Below are 16,719 nucleotides of genomic sequence, written 5' to 3'. Positions count from 1 at the left end.
CTCCATCCCAGCATGCATTGGGGCAGCCCCCCAAAGCTGGACTGAGTGCCGGTCCTCATGTGGGCGTGGGCTGCAGCTTGCTGCTGGGTTCTCAACCCCCTCCTCAGGCTTTGGTTCTCCCCAGCCTCAGTAGCACAGCCATCTCTTTGAAAGCGAGACTGAGAACCACCCAGCCCCGCACTTTGCTAATGCTCTTCAGTTCCTACTGCTCTTCAGCTCCTTCAGCAGGAGCCACAGCACCCCACCTGAGCGCCCTTCCCCTCTGACCCTCGGGTCTGGTGGAGGCTGCATTCTTTCTGACAATCTCTCTATCAGAACTCCTGCCAAACACGTCACTGACTGTCCCGGGTTCAACTTTCGCCCAGGTAGTACTGTACTCTTTCTAAACCAGTGGGGCTGTCCCCGAAGGGGGTGTTGGCACAGTCTTCAGGCCTGATGTCTGCATGTGAAGCTCAGCCACCCTGGAACCCTTGCCCCCGTGACAACTGTAAACTGCCCAGCATATAGTACGCACTTCATAAACAGCAGCTATTTTATGTTTCCTTTTCTGCAAAACAGAGATCCTGATAAAAACAGTGGCTATCATTTCCAGAGCACTATGTCTCAGGCATTGCTCTAGGTTTTTTGCATGTGCTAATTCTTTGTATTCATATGACTGAGCTAGAGACCACTTCTGTGTCCATTTTACAGATGAGATCCAGAGAAGTTAAGTAACCTACCTAAGGCCACACAGCTGCTAAGTGGCAGAGCTAGGCTCACCCCAGCATGTTCTAAGCACCAGGTGTCACCCCACTGCCAGCCCTGATGGGAAGATGGGGTGATTCGCAGGCTTTAGGTCCCATCCAAACCCCGGGTGTCTGCTCCGAGGCCGGCAGGAGGTGGAGGCGGAGGACCACAGCCTAGGGACGGTCCAGGTGATGCAGGACTTAGAAGCTCTTTGCAGAGGTGCCATTGCTGCTTTGCCGGCAGGGAGGGGCTGAGAAACATTCTTTGTCTGGACAGGCTGAGCAAGGAGGGCCCTGGGTCGAGGTGAAGAGTCTTTTCCCCTCTCCACTCACTCTGGAGGAGTGATGGGCTGGGGTCAGCGTTCCCAGCAGGGCTGTGGCCAGGTGCTGCTTCTCCAGGTGCAACTGTGTGGGTGCATGGGCAGGAGGCCCTCTCGGACGCACCTCCACTGAGGCCCTGATGGCGCCGATAAAGGGGCCATCAGAGCAGTGGCGAAGAGCGGCCAGGGAGGCAGTAAAATCCTCTTCCAGGCACCTCTTCTGGCCTGATGCTCGTCCACGGCCCTGCAAGCACGTGGGCAGCAGGAGCCTGTCCTCAGGGTGGGGCCAGTGCAGGAGCTGGGGCGGCCCCCATTCCGCCTTGGGGTGGGGGAGGAGGTGAGGGGACTTGCTCAGTCTGTGGGTGACTGAAGTGACTTTCAGGGGAGGCTGGAGATTGTGAAGGAAACTATCCAAGCCCCCAGCTCTGCTGGTGCCCGCCACGGATGCCAAGTCAGGGGTGGGGAGTGTGGGGGTGGAGGAGGGGCTCTGGGCCTGGGTTGCGGGGTCCGGAGGTGATGAAGACAGCACACAGCTCTTATTTCTTCCCCATGAGAGCCAGCATAGGTGCGCCAGCGTGGGCCTGTGTGCCCCTGATCCCTTTAAGCCTTACAATAACCGCCCTGCAGTGAAGGCCTCCGTGTTGCAGGTGAGAAAGCTGAGGCTTAGAGAGGCCATGTAATTTGCCAAGGCCCACAGCACTGCCAGGATTGAGGCTGCTGAGCCTCAGAGCCACTAAGATTTCCTGAGTGTCTTCTCACGACTGCCCGGGCAGGGGGGGCCTTTCCCTCCTTGAGTTAACGTCCAGTGTGTGTGTGGGGGGGAGATAAGAACAAGAAATGACAAGGGTGGCACATGCTGCAGATGAGGATGGGGCACAAAGAGAACAAAAAGCTGGCTGGATAAAGGCCCGCTGTCACGGGGACAGCAGGGAGGAAGCACAGCATGTGCAAAGGGCCTGTGGCCAGTGCAGCTGGAGCACAGAGGGTGACAACGGTGCAGTAGATGGTGAAACGGGAGGGTGGTAGGGGCAGGAGGGTGGCACAGCAAGTCTGCAAGGAAAGGAGTTGGAGAGCAGCTTGGGCAGAGGAGACCCAGGAGGAGGGTGCAGCGTTAACTGCATCCTGCCCAGTAGACCTGAGGGGCTCAGCCTTTGGGATCACAAGGCTAAGCTCCACACCCCAGTTCTACACCCCCATACCCAACATGGGGCCTTGGGTGAGTCACCCACCCTTTGGGGCTTTCTGAACCTCAGTGGAGCGAGCAGTCATCTTGTCCTGCTGTCTCTTGGCTTGAGAAGTTCAGTGAAATCAGACTTGGAAGCTGTTAACATCCCTGTGTGTGTGTTGGGGGGGGGGGGCGAGAGTGCTTTAGGGCTCCAGGCAAACCCCAGCTGCTTCTCCTCAAGGGGCCACAGTGTTCTTGCCAGCTCACCTGGACCCAGCTCCCTGCCGGTGCAGTCACCCACCCTTCCCTACCCCAGCAGAGCCCCACCCCAGGTGGGGGTGGGGGTTGCATAGATGTCAACACACCTTTTCAGAGAGAGCAGACATAGTCCTACATAAATGCTTTATTGTCTATAATTAGACCCCAATTTACTCAAGGCAGCTTTGAATAAGGCTCAGATACTGTTTGATCCATTTAACCAGAAGGAGTTTAGGGGGTCATTTCATCCACCTCCCTGGGTCCAAGTAGCACCACATTCCCATCATCCAGGCTTCAATCTTCTCCATCCAGCAGGAGAATGTCCTGGGATGCTTAACCGAGTGTCCCAGAGTCTAACCAGAATCTGGTCTGCGGAACTCTCAGCCTTGCCTCGCTCCTCTGCGTGGCACAAAGCTTTCAAAAGAGAAGAAATTGCTCCCTCAGGGAGAAACGGAAGGGGGCAGCCTGGTGACAGTTCCCCTGAGTGGGAAACTGCAGTGTGGCAGTGTGGGGGTATCCCTGGCTCCCTCCTCAGCATCTGACCTTGAACTCTTGAGCCTCGGGTTCTCTTGTCCTGCTGAGGAAGGCTGGGGGTCAGCAGAGCCGGCTGGAGAGCACAGGCACCAGCCCTTACCCCGACACACACCCACACCCTTCCCAAAGCCGCCTGCAGCCCCGGCAGGTCTTGAGCAACTCAGCCTGGGCAGCTCAGCCTCCAGCCCAAGGCGGGCAGCCGGAAATCCCTGAATCAGCATTTTCCACGGGCCAGTGACTAGCAGGCTGCTGTATTCTGAGGAGAGCCTCCAGCCCGGCCAGGGCAGCAGCCTCCGCAGCACTGCAGAGGCCGGCTGGGGAGTGGTATGGCTGTGGTTGGCTGGGGTGCTCGAGAAGGGAAGAAAGGGGGTATCGGGCCTCCTCAGACTGGGAATGAGAAGCCCTGGGAAGTCCTGAATGATGCCCTCCCCAACACATAAAAGATTCTGGGGGGTATCACTTCGTGGTGAACCCCCAAAAAATGTGCATTAAAGGATCAAACAGGAAGGAGCCACTGCTCAGGGTGAGGGGACCCTGAGGGGGGGGCTCAGGGGAGGTGCAGGGACTGGTGGGCTGGGAGGGGGCTAAGGGAGGGTGATAGCTTGAGACGCAGAAATTCCACTCACCTGAGCTGGGCTGCTGAGGTCTTAGGGGCAGGTATTGGGGTTGAAGATGAAGCTCAAGGTTGAGACTGAGGCATGGGGGACATGGTGCCTCGCAAGCACCGCCATCCCGTTCTGACCTTGTGAGGTGGGAAATGCCTCGTGTTTTCCACTTGGCCTTTCCCAAGACGCAAAGGCAGGACTGTGGCAGTGGGGTGGGGATCCTTTGGGGGTTCCTATCTGGGAGCCAGGGCCATGGTCCCGTGCCAGCGGCACTTCTCTCTTCACACCGTCCCCACCACGCACTTTCTCCTCTCCCCAAGAAGCCAGGGGAGCCCCATACCAGTCCCCACTCGCCTTCCTTCCGGCCTTGGGGCTGCTGGGGGTGGGAGGAAGCATCCCCCCTCCCTTGCCCCTCCAGTGAATAACTGTCTTTTGTCTCCTTCACTCCTCCTCTCCCTCCCTTTTCTTTCTTGACTCTGGAAAACCTCCATCCGTGTCGCCCGAGGCGAATCGGCCCCCTCCTACCCACTAGCGGTTCGACTGCAGGGAGGTCCCCTCCCCCAGCCAGTACCCGCACCGGAGAGGCTCAGAAAGGGGCGGCGGGGGGTGGGGAAGGGGGGGCCGTGGGGAGTGTCGCAGGAGGGCACGAGCGGAGCGGGCGGGGAGTCCCCCGGGGGTTCCCGGGGCGCGGAGAGGCCCCGCCCACCCCAAACTTCTCTAGGGTCGGGCCGGACTGCAGCCCTGGCCGCCACCCTACGTCTCCCTGGCACACACCTCCCGGGCCCTGTCGCCCCTCTCCCCACCCACCGTTGGTCCCGACTGGAGAAGGGGCTCGGGCACGAGGCGGCTCTCGGCGGGGATTGCCCGGGCGGGGGCCTGCGTCGCGATTTGCGGGGATCGCCCTCGGAGGGGCCGCGCCCCGTGTGCAGGCGGATGTGAGGAGCATCTCAATTGGCGGGCGGGGGAAGCGGGCTCAGGTTGTTACTACTGCAGAGAGAGAGAGAGCGGGCGAGAGCCGGGAAGAGCGAGCGAGGGAGCGGCGGGCGCAGGAGAGCCGCAGCGGCCCGCCGCCGGCAAGTGGCAAGCGGGGGACCCCGACCCTGCCCGCCCTCTGCGTCTCCCGCGGGCTCAGGCCGAACTGCGCCGGGAGCGGCCCCGGGTAAGAGGAACCCGGGGGTGGGGGGCCCCTGCTCGGTGTGCCCGTCGTCCCGCGCGGAGCCGCGCCCTGGCCACCAGCGCTGGGCCACCCCGACGTCCCGGGGCGCGGGCTGATGCGGGGTCGCTAAACCGGGACGCTCCGACTTTGTGGGCTCCGCGCCCACGTCCGGAGAGAGCAAAGTGCAGACGCAGCGGGCCGTGGAGAACTGAGCTCCCGAAATCCAGTGGCGTCGGAATTACCCGGTTAGTCCCCCGGGAGGTGCCGGGAACCCCTCGCCCTCGCCCAGTGTCCTCGCGGGGCGCCCCGGGTGCGAGCAGGGAGAAGGCGAGAGGGCGGCGGCGCGGGACTCGGCGAGCGAAGAAGCTGAAGCGCCGGATGCTGAGAACCGTGGGAAGGGGCGCGGAGGAGGGTGGAGGCAGGAGGGGTGCGGTGAAAAGTGGGTGTGGGGCGCGCGGCGCTCTGCCCCCACCCACCGCGGTGAGGACAAGCCGAAGGTCCCCCAGCGAGCATCTCGGGAGCCCCCTGGCGCAGCCTGAGGAGCGCGGGGGGCCAGCGGCGATGCCCGGAGCTGGCTCTCCTGTGCGCCCTCCGCCCTGCAGCATCCAGGGCTGAGAGGCTCCATCCCTTCCTCTCCTCGAAACTTTTTTCATGCTCCCGCAAGCGCCCCGGCTCGGTGCGTTGGAGGAAGCAGGGTCCCCAGGATCCTGCCTGGTGAACAGCAGAGCTTGAGGAGTCCGAAGTGTAGTGGGGGAGGACAAGAAGGCCGTGGAGCCACACGCTCCAGTCAGTTGCTGTGTGACCTTGGCCAAGCAGCTGCCTGTCTCTGAACCTCAGGATGCTAGAGGCCCGCGGTGGTCCCTGAATCGGCTCTCCTGTCCTGGGCCTTCCAGCTTGGGCTGGTCTCTGTAGGGAGCTTGGCCCCTTGTGGAGAGGCTGGACAGTGTGCAGCTGTGTCGGCAGCGTTATAGGGGGAGTCAGGAAGCCTCCATTCTGACCTGGCCTATGACCTTGATACCTCCCTTACCTTCTGGGCAGCCACATTTTCATCTGGGGAATGGGGTTCAGACCTTATGATATATGAAGTCTCTCCCAGTGCTGACACCTACTGGCTCCAGTTTGCAGATGAGACCCACTGGGGGTGGGGGTGGGGAAGGGCTTCAGTTTCCCAGTAGTATTACCTGTGACCTAACCTCTGGGGAACTGTAGTCCCCTCCCAGAAGGCAGCAGGGCTGAGATCCTCTGCCTGCTTGTCCATCGGTCCATCCATCCAGTCTTCCCGCTCTCTCAGTCTCCATTGGGGTCAGATCAGCTGCTTTGCCTACTCCACATGGTCTTTGCAAATGTCCCGTCTTCCCCAGGGAGAGATTCCTCGTGGGTTAAAAGGGGGTGTCAAGGACCCCCCAAGGTCACGTGGTCTTGTTCTTTCGGCAGGTGGGCGTCCTCCCCAGACAAGGATGGTCAGGTTTAATGAGAGCTCCCCAGGATCTCACGCACCCCTCTGTGCAGTCTCATCACAGGCCTGGCCCTAGGAAGGTCTCCTCGGACGCCTGGGGTCAGGTCTGGTTCTGTCATCAGCAGGAAGGAAACCGTCAGCCCTCATGGGCCTCAGGTGTTGTGGGGAGAGTTCTGGGTTAAGCCAGGAGAACTGAGTTTAATTTTGCCAATTTGCATGACCTTGTATGACCTTGGGCAAGCCCCTGGCTTGCTTTCCTCACGTGCACTTCCAGAGGGGTGAACTAGAGAACTTCCCAGGACCTCCCAACACTCAGCCTGCAGCTGCGTTTCTGGCCTGGTGTCTGATAGGGGGAAGTGGGCTTGGCCAGCTGGAATTCCATGCCACCCCTGTCCGTGATCAAATGCTCTCCGTGAGTGGGGCCACTCCCAAGACCCTGTGCAGCCCTGGGGTGAAAACTCAGGGGCTCTGGCTCTCCTGGCTTCTTCGTGTGTGACCTTGAGCTGGTGACTTTACATCTTCACTTGGCTGTCAAAGCTGAGTGATAACAGAGGAGGTACGCCAGGGTTATTGTCAAGTGCCGGGCCAATGCTGCGCCCTCTGCATCCTTGGTGAGTGGCAGCTCCTGTTAGGATAACAGAAAGCTCTGAAGTGAACAGGTAGCGGGCACTGGGTGCCTGCCGGTGCTGCCCGCGGTGGGAGCAGGGAGAGATTTGTGGGTTTCCAAACACCCCTGCAGAATGGGAACAGTAGGTCTGTCTTCTCTCTGCTTCTCTCCCTGGCACCATTATATCATTCTGCAGCAGAAACTTCACGGGAAGGAGACTGGCTGGCTTTCCTCTCGCCTCACGGCTGTCTTCCTCGACTCTCCCTTCCCCACGTGCGCCACACATCCACAGACCTTTCTGTGGTCTTGACAAGATGAGTTTCCTTCTGGGTGTGGGCCAGCTGAGACCAGGACAGGGGTGAGCCTGAGTTCCAGAACCTTCAGGCAGGACTGCACTAGGGGTGGGAGGAACAGCACAGGCTGGTTCAGCCTTGGGGGTCTTCCAGCATCCCAGGGTGCAAGAGGGTCATGAGATGGGGTACACTGGTGGGGTGGCTAGAGCAGGTCAGGGCTTGGGTTACCCCACACTTGCTGAGAGGGATGAGCTAGGGAACTCCCAGGACCTCCCGACACTCAGTCTGTGGCTGAGCAGCTGGGAAGCCCCCTGGCCCAGTGTGAGCCAGTCACAGGCCTCGATTTCCCTGTTTGCGAGGTAAAACCTTGGTCTACATCACTTAATGGTCCTCTAACCTTGAGTTCCTGGCCCTGCCTGTTGTGCCTGTGTGGAGGCGGGTTGGGGTGGGAGGTTCGTGGGGGGCACTGGGACATGTGTCCCCGTCTCGTCACAGCGCTGTGACAGTGGCAATGATGCCGTCTCAGTGCTAATGCTGGTGGTTTAGCGTGAAAACCTTGCAGACAGATCCAGCTTCCTCTGCAGCAGAGGTGTGAATTTGGGCAAATTATTGTCCCTCTCTGGGCCCCGGTTACCCTCTATGAAATGGGAACAGCATTACCTACCTCTTAGGAAGAGTACATGCAACTCACTTATATAAAACTCCAGAAATATCGGTGGGGGGTACTGTGGACTGTACAGGGGATGGGCTTTTGGGGGGGCTCCGTGTCATTCCAAGGGGGACTCAGGTTAGAGGAAGGACAGGGACAACTGTCACCATGCACGGGCTTTTGAGAAAGTGCCCCAATTTCCTGCCTCCTCTTCCCACTGGGCACTGCCTGCAGCTGCAGGAGTTTGCATGTGCTGGTCAGTGTCGTGGCTGGTAGCGGAGTAGGGTGGGGGGAAGAGAGAGGGTCGAAGGCCGAGCCTGAGTCTTTGACTCTTTCAAAGAGCAGCACAGAGGCTAACAGAGCTCCCTGTGGTGAGGGAACACAAGACAGAGTCGTGACAGCCCTCCATTCAAGGTCAGTCGTAGGGACAGGGCAGAAAGTGAGGTCTTGGGGAAAAGGCCTTGCTGCCACAGGGGTGCCGAAGGGGTCTTAGGGATCATCTCTAGTAGTCTCTGATCTTGACTTTGGGGAGAATCGGGAAGAGAAGCGCCTTGCCCAGGGTCGCAGGCCCTGAAGCACTGCAGCGGGGCTGCTCCTGTGTGGTGCTCCCCCACCCCGGTCCTGGGCTCCTCCCAAACGCCCCTTAAGCAGCAGTCATGGCCCAGGTCTTCGGACCTCTGAGCACAAGGCAGAATGCCTGACCACGGCCAAAAAGACACGTCTCGCCGACAGAAGGAACTTCCTAACCTGGACGCCAAGGTCAAAGCCAACATTCCCATTCTGCAGATTAGAACCCTGGGGGACGAGAGAATGAAAGGAGCAGCCTGAGGTTACCATGCCAGACAGGCTAGAGTGCCTGTGGGTGGTCAGACGCGCCATGGGGCACCAGAATGGGCCTTCCGGGGCTTGCACAAGGGGACAAGGACAGAAGAACAAAAGAGAAGACAGAAATGCAGAAATACGATTTCCAAGCCTTGAGTTTCTTCTCTGGGGTGCTACTGCCAGCTCCCCCGAACCCCCCACCACTGCTTGGAGCCACTGGGTTGACAGCCTGCCTTGCCCTCAGTGTGGGGGAGACAATAGCTAGCCAGCAGTCCCCACTCATCTGAAGGCAACACTGAGTGAAAGAAAGTCAATATTTGCCCAGCGGCAAAGCATGGGGATAAGTCTGACTTGGGATGAGGGGGTGGGAGTGATTCTGCAAAGAAAGGTTGCAGGACGTGGGGCCCCCCATCAGCTTTTGACTTCTAAGGACAATACGGATTTGCCCCGCTGAGTAACCCTGTGCAGCCTGGCCTGCTCCGGCTGCTTGGCCCTGGCCCCTAATAAATTTGCCTTATTGTTTGGCGCTGACACGCCCCCGGCCTCCAGCTCCCAGGAGAAGTGGGACCTCTGAGGCTTTGCAGGGCCTTGGAGCAGATGGCCCTTTGAGCAGCTCAGGCAGGGCTGGGCAGGACCTCAGAGGCCGCTTCCCGGCCTGGCCTGAGCCCGGGGGAGCCGGCCAGTCAGGAGAGCCTGCGTCCAGTTTGGAAGCCCTAGGCCGGTCAGAAGGGCCTGCATCCAGTGCGGAAGCCGTAGGCCGGTCAGGAGGGCCTGCGTCCAGTGCGGGAGCCCTAGGCCAGTCAGGAAGGCCTGCGTCCAGTGCGGGAGCCCTAGGCCAGTCAGGAAGGCCTGCATCCAGTGCGGAAGCCGTAGGCCGGTCAGGAGGGCCCGCGCCCCGTGTGGGAGCCCTAAGCTGGGCAGGAGGGCCTGTGTCCAGTGCGGGAGCCCTAGGCCAGTCAGGAGGGCCTGCGTCCAGTGCCTTTGTTTTGTTGTTTCCATTTTTCTTTGCATCCTGCTTCCAGGTCCTGATGTTGGGGAGCATGGTGGGGAGGGGGAGGCGGGCCAGAGTCCACAGCCTTTCCTCCACTGAGATGAAATTCTTGAACCCTGACAGCTGCCGCTGCTTTAATGGCCTCGTGAGGGCTGTGCTGCTGCTCCTGGAATTATCTTAGCTTAACAAAGGGTGCGATTGGAAGCAGGAGGCTGCTGGTGCCCGGTGCCCGGGTGCCAGCCAGCGGAGGGGCTGTGCTTCGGCAGGAGGGCCGGGCTGAGGTTCCAAGACGGACTTCCTGTGGTGAGAGCGGCCAGCTTGGGGATCCAGTAGGTGGGGGACGGTGGGTGGGATCCCCTCCTCTCCCGGGAGTGGGCCCCTGAAGAGGCCTCCGTGTTACGCCTGGAGCTCAAGGCTGCCACCAAATTGGAACTTGATCCCACGCCCCCAGATGGGCTGCAGGCTGGCAATTTCTGGATACCAGATACCCAGGGGGACCTCCCAACTTAGGGGGCAAGCTTTGTTCCCATGTGGGCTTGGGGGAGCTCTGGCTGAGTGACTAAGCGGGCCTAGGAGAGGGAGAGGAAGAGGACCCTAGGCCTGGCACCCCTCGGGCAGCCCTTCTCCCCCTTTACCCCCCAGAGAGGCTGCCGGGTGACCAGCCCCCTGGGTAAGAGCACCACCCACAGCTGCTGCCACCTCAGACACACCCAGGTGGCCAGCTCCCGGCCTGCCCTCAGTCTGCTCCCCGCTGCTGGGCGGAGGTGGGGCTGGAGGGCATGGCTGTGCTCAGGCAGGCTGCAGCCCGTCCCCCAGTACGTGGCCCCCAGGGAAGAGTACAGTGCAGCAGGGTCCCTGTCCCCAGGACCCTCGCCCACTTCTGCTGGGGTCCGGAGTAGGACCCCAGAGGGGCTTGCTTAGCATGCCTGTAGGGTGATTCAGAGCTCAGACGCCAGGGCCAGGTTGCCTGGCTCAGATCCCAATTCCTGTGAGATTTTGACTTTGACCTGGTGGCTCAGTTTATTTCCATCTTAAAGATGGAAATAAAACGTGCCGGGTTGGTCTGAGGAGGGAACGGCTTCATCTTTATATGAGCTGCGGTGCTGAGGAAGGGTAGCCACTGTTACTACGCTGTTTCTTAAAACAGCGGCGTTTTGTAGAGGACAATCGGCACCCAAGCTGGGAGAGGGTGAGACAGGGACATGCTACTGTACTTGATGAGAAGGATCTGGAACCCAGTAATTTCATCCCTACGTCACTGTCCAGGGCCCTGGGCAGCCTGTTCCTTCCTTTCTCTGATGCTGTCCCCATCTGATGGGGGAGAGGAAGATGCCAGTGGCCCTCACCTCTCCCAAGATGACCTGGTCATCAGGCGAAGTGAATGATGGTCTGGCAACGTCACAGGCCTGGGGGTGCTCCCTGTGGAATGTGCCGGCTTCCGGGTGGAGGCCCTGGCCTTTGCTTCCTGTGGTGACATGAGGCCCTTTGGGCGGCTCTGGGCTGAATCTGCTCTCTTCCAGGGCCTGCTCTTCCTTGTCTGGCTGCAGTGGGCTTTGCTCCTCAGCGGGGAGGGCAGGAACAACTTTGGACACAGGCCAGCATAGAAGCAGAGAGCAGGAGGGTGGGGGATATCTCCCAGCTGGCACACTCCGGCTGGGAGCCTGGGACAGACTGGTGGTGCCTTCCCTGGGCTGGCAAGTGTGAGCCCCTTCCTTCTTACCACTGTCCGCCAGACAATCTGTCCTGCAGAGGGCTGCCCAGCAGCAGGGCTCAGACTCAATGTCACGTTCAGCACCTTTCCCACGGGCCAGTTAAGGTTAAGGTTGACGGTGCTCCTGTCTTCCCCTGGCCCGCCTCCTACTTGGGGTGGGAGGTAGCGCCAGCCTGACCTGCTGACAGTACTAGGGTGATGGCAGGCTAAGGGTCTCATTGTCAAGGTCTTCTGCTAAGGCCCACAGGGGTGACCGGTTGCACTTGCCCCCAGCCAGCAGCTGAGAGATGCTTAACCCTCCTGGCTGGTCGTCTGGATGAGTAGCAGGCACGGAGAGGGGAGGCCACTCGATTTCAGAGCGTCTTGGAAATGTCAGCTCTGGGGCCTTCCTCAGAGCCTCTTCCCAAATATCATTTTGCCGAGAACCCCAGAGATGAGGTTGCAATGCCAAGGTCACCCCAAATTCAGCCATGAGCTCATGCCCTAGAGTCGACCATGTTTCATCTGCTCCGTCCCCTGGGCTTCCAAAGAAGGTGCCGGGCACTGGCTAGAGAAGAAGCAGTGGGCTTTTGGTGCCCATCTTGATCTTGACCTTGACCTCAAAGTCTCCTGAACTTCATCCCTCAGGAAGTTGAAGAGACAACTCATCGTGAAAGGGTGCAGAGGCTTCGCTCAGGTCTTCAAGGACAGAGCTGTTTCCACAAGTCCAGGCTGGACTAGGTCTTAGGGCTAGCCCTGGACTTGGGGTGCAATCAAACAAAGTCACTGCTGATACCCAGCAACTGCTGGGTATCCTCCAGCCTTATCACCTTCATCTCTAAATTGTGATGGATACGCCTTCCTTTATAAAGGTATCTTTTTTTTTTTTTTTTGCTTAAGGAAAGATTTATTGCATCTCAATTCACAACCAACAATTCACTCTTTCAGAGTCCACAGTTCAGTGATGTGTATGTCCACAGAGTGGTGCAGCCATCTGATTTTTATTCACCCCCAAGTCATTCCCTAGTCTTCCTTCCCCCAAGCTCTATCCGGTGGCTACTTTAATTTCTGGCTTTGTATTTGTCTCTTCTGATGTTTTCTGTAAGTAGAATCCTATAATATGTGGCCATTGCGTCTGGTTTGACTCACTGTAATGAGTTCCAGGCTTGTCCAAGGTGTGGCAGGCCTCTGTAATTTACTTCTTCTTTATGGTTAAGTAATAGTCCACTGTCTGGATATACCACCATTAACAGCCCTTCCTCTGTTGTGAGACATTTGGGTCTCGGGTAGCCTATGATGAATAATGCTACTAAACTTTCATGTGAAGCTTTATGAGAGAATATATGTTTTCATTTCTCTTGGATACATACCCAGGAGTGGGATTGCTAGGTCAAATGATACACTTATTTATTTATTTTTAAAGATTTATTTGTTTATGCTTACAGAACTAGGGTACAGGCCAGAGGTGCAGGGGCGGTGAGAGGCTTCACGAGAGACAGAGAGGGGAGCAGAAGAGGCCGACTGACAAGTACACTGCTGAGGGGAGCAGCGGGCGGGTCAGGAGAGGTCTGTCGCTCCATGTGGATCTCCTCCGGGGCAGGCGGGGATCGAACTCATGCTGAAGTGGCTTTAGCTACTTAGTGCTGTGCTTTAACCCGCTGCGCCACCAGGGAGGGCCGATATATTTATTTTTAAAGCCCTATTCTAATTTACACAGACGATCGCCTCTAATTATCCCCATACTCTATGAGCTAGCTACTAGTGTCATTCCCATTTGACAGAATTGAGGACACTCACGTGCTCAAGGACATTCAGCTAACTTGAACTTGACAGTCTTACACCCCCTGTTGCCAAGGGTAAGGTTTAAAGGAGATGAGGCTTGAGAGTGTTCTCAGCTCCCTGCTGCCTTCACTAACTGCTCAGTAAACAAAGGTGCATCCTGGGAATGATGACCAGACACCCTGCGTTTCTCTCTGTCATGCCGTGTGGCTTTAGGAACATCTTGTGTCCTTCTGAGCCCTAGTTCGGTTCCCAGTGTGGCTTGAAGAGGCAAGACAATGACTCTTCAAGGGGAGGGGGTGCAGTGCAGTGGAAAGCGCCCCAGATCCTCCTCTGAGTCTTGCTGACTTGGACACTGATTCCCCATCTCTAGCCCTTGTTTTCCTGTTGTTCTGGAAGGGGCTGGAGTGATTCTTAGGTTCCTTCCAGCTCTTACCTCCTCTGTGAGTTCTGTGCAGTCTGTGTGAGTCTCCCCTCATCCTGAGCACCCCAGGAGCTACCTAGAGCCTCAGGTAAACCCTTCTTCGCTCACCAGTGCGGAGCAGGATGGAGCTGGGTGGGCGATGGGTTGGGGAGACACCCACTGTGGTGTCTCATCCATCATAGAGCCTTGTCCTGCCCCGGGGACCTTCTGCTGTGATCGAAGCCAGGAAAGAGTCATTTTACCTACATACCTCCCACTCTTCCTTGGTTTCCCTCCACACCTGGAGCCCTGCTCCCTGGAGTCCTGCAGCCGTGACGCCCATGGACACCCGGCTGGCTTCTGGTGTCTGGCCCTAGTTCTGGCCCTGGGACCGCTTACTGGAATGCGCTGAGCACACAGTAGGTGCCCAGTAAGTGTTAGCTGACTCTGTGTCTGGCTCAGTACTTGAGCCAGTGGTACCCCTAGTTCACATCTCCGCCCCCCTGCAGTGAGAGCATCACGCGCACCCTCCATGCCTAACCTGGCAGCATCCGCCAGGCAGTCTCAGCCTCTCTCCGCTGTCCATCCTGCACGCCACCTTCTGCATCCTCCTCCCGGGTCCTCCCTTTGTTCAGCACCCTGCACCTGTAACCTGCCGGGCAGAGCCTCTAGTGTGCCCCACATCACGTCTGTGCAAGGACATCACAGAGGAGGGTGAGTTTAGCCCCCACTGTCTATTTCATGGAAGAAGAAACATGTTCAGGGTAGGGAAGTGACTTTTCCAAGGTCACCAAGCTGGTAGGTGGCAGTGGGAGGATTCAAGGAAAGCCTGTCTTGTCCCAGGCCTGTGTTCTAGATGGACAGGAGAGGTGGCGGAAAGGACACTGGGGAGAGGATGGGCTGTCCACGCCCAGAGGAACCCAGTGGACTGTCTCTGGGCAGGTAGGCTCCGAAACTTCCAGAGAATTTGTTGGTCTTGTCCCTGTGCCCTGCACCAAACAGGGTACCCCTGAACCTCTCCTCCAGTCCTGTCGTCTCAGCTGAGCCTCCCCAGAGAGATTGCTTAGTGGCCAGGCACCTTCCTTCCCCTGGGGGTGGCTGCAGCCTCGCAGGGTTTGCTGTTCCTGGTATGACGAGCTAGAATTGCCGTCCCCAGCTCCCCTCCCCCACCAGGTCTCTATTTTTAAGCTCCGTGGGCTTAATGAGCTGCCTGCCATGACTCTCTTCAACATTCACCTTTTTCTCTAATAAACCTCAGAGAGCTGAGCGGGGCTCCTTTTTCACTTGACAACCCCCTCTTGTCCCCCAATCAGAAGCCAGGGCTGGGCTGTTCCCCTTCCCGGGGATGGGGACAGAGGCAGTGGAGATGGCTGGCAACAGTGGACTCCGGTTCTCGGAGACTGTCCCCCTTCTCCCCAGCTGCCTCTGTCTCGCTCCCTCCACCCCACCCTGACCCTGTCAAAACCCCAGAAAACCAAAATCAATGCAGTGTATTTAGTAAGAGCTTATTGTGTGTATCAGAACAGCTTGCAAAACAGGGGCTTTTGTATTCAAAGACTGTGGCCAAGAGGCGAGGTGACTGGGCGGCTGGAAAGGTGGGGAGCAGAAAGCCCTTCACCCCGCTGACTGCTCTTACCACGGGGGCTTCCGGGCACAGGGGGTGGGTTAAACATGATTGTCTCATACTACTGAAGGAAGGTGACCGAAGTTCCTGCTAGGATTATCAGAGGCATTTATAAGAAATAATCTAAATTTTTCTTATGTTCATGAAATAAAGTAGATCCAGTTTTGTCAGGGGTGGCTGAGATGGTTTTGTCTGCTCAGGGAATTCTCAATCTGGTCTCTATGTTATATTTAATTTTAACATCCCAAGCCATTCCTGCGGGAGCAGTGATGTTATAAAGAGAACCCCCACCTAACTGGGTGGCAGTTTTTTCTGAAGAATGAACTTCTCAGCAGCAGGCTGGCAGGGCCTTGCCAGGCCATTGACAGCGAGGGAGGGAGATATCAGGCCAAGATGCGCAGGGTTCACCCGGGGCTTGATATCCATCTGGACTGATGCTGTGTCCCTCACCTGGGTCCCCTCCGTGGCATCCCTTCAGTAGTGGTCTAGTAGTCTGACCTCAGCTTGAATAACCCCAAGGACAGGCAGCTCATTACCTGATTTCACTTGGAATTTTTGCACGTGCTGACAATGCAAAAAATCACCCATCTTTTGAGCCCGATGATGCAGTCTTCTGCCGGACACAGCTGCAAGTCACAGAGGGGGTCCTGTGAGGACCTGCAGCACCTCCAGGCCGGGGACAGATGAGCTGTGGCCCTTGCCCCTGAGACTGCGAGGGGGTGCGGGTCACCATGAAGAGTGGGTTTTTTCTCCTTAGAAAAAAGGGAGGAAGAGGCCTGAAGTCCTTCCTGCTTCAAGTGTGTGAGGAGTTCACACACTGACAGCAAACTGGACATTCTGGGCTAGACAGCTCTAGGGAAGTGGCTCCGTGCTGGTCCCCCCACAGATGGCCAGCTACTGGGATGAGGGTCTGATGAGAACCACTGAGGATTCTGGTTCCGGGCCATCCCCGAGGGTGGCTGGAGCCCCTGAGACTTCTGGAGCTGAAGACAGGCACCTACTTAGGGGAACTCCCCAAGCCTGAGGGTTTGCTGATTGTGTTGGGAACCAGGTTCCTCCCACTAACTCAGCTCCTAGGCAGCCGCTGCTCCCCTCTGGCTCTCAGAGGGGAAACTACTCTGTGGCCCTTCAGAAAGGTGCAGAATGTGGCCTGTGTGGGTGGAGGAGCTTTGTCCGTTGGGTCTTCAGGGTGCAGTAGTCTTGAGAAGGGGGTGATCCTTTGCCCCCTCCTCTAGCTCAGGGCAGGGAGGCTGGGGTCATGTGGGTTCACTCTGGTGGGGGGAGGGGACAGGAAGAGGCTTCTGGAATGTTTGGGGCACTGTAGATGATGCTTCAGCTCCAGTGAAAAGCCTGGAGACCTCTGCCTCCCTGCCTAGGACAGGCTCGTTGGGCAGGGCCCAGAAGGTGGCTTCTCTCCAGCCAGCAGCACCAGTCGGCACCAGCATTTAGCCCTGCACCTTCTAGGCTGCTGGTGGTGATGGGTCCCTTCTTGTTTGGAAATTGCCAGCCCCTTGTCTAGGCCATCCCTGCCAGATCTGTCTGTTGCCTGGCGTGGCTGCCCCTTCCAAGCCCACTCCAGTCTCCCCTAACTCCTTGGTTCAGCGCACCTCTTCCAGGAAGGCTTCCAGGGACATGCTCCCTG

The 16,719-nt window shown here is 58.0% G+C and overlaps 1 protein-coding gene across 2 annotated transcripts in view; it reads left to right on the top strand.

The window, feature by feature from the left end:
- Nucleotides 1–16,719, top strand: part of SYT2 (synaptotagmin II) — a 95,856-nt gene that overhangs the window by 48,763 nt on the left and 30,374 nt on the right. The window contains exon 1 of one of the 2 annotated variants that reach the window (XM_012726866.1): nt 4,744–4,766. The exons of the other annotated variant lie outside the window; for it this stretch is intronic. The gene's annotated coding sequence lies outside the window, so the exon portion shown is untranslated. Of the gene's footprint in view, nt 1–4,743; nt 4,767–16,719 lie in introns of those variants that run through there. 2 annotated transcript variants of the gene reach the window in all.

This window comes from Condylura cristata, unplaced genomic scaffold (assembly GCF_000260355.1).
Source record: "Condylura cristata isolate star-nosed mole 26May11 unplaced genomic scaffold, ConCri1.0 scaffold00018, whole genome shotgun sequence".
NCBI classification, from domain to species: Eukaryota; Metazoa; Chordata; class Mammalia; order Eulipotyphla; family Talpidae; genus Condylura; species Condylura cristata.
Note: the sequence above shows the minus strand (reverse complement) of the source record. Positions and strands in the feature narration are given on the sequence as shown.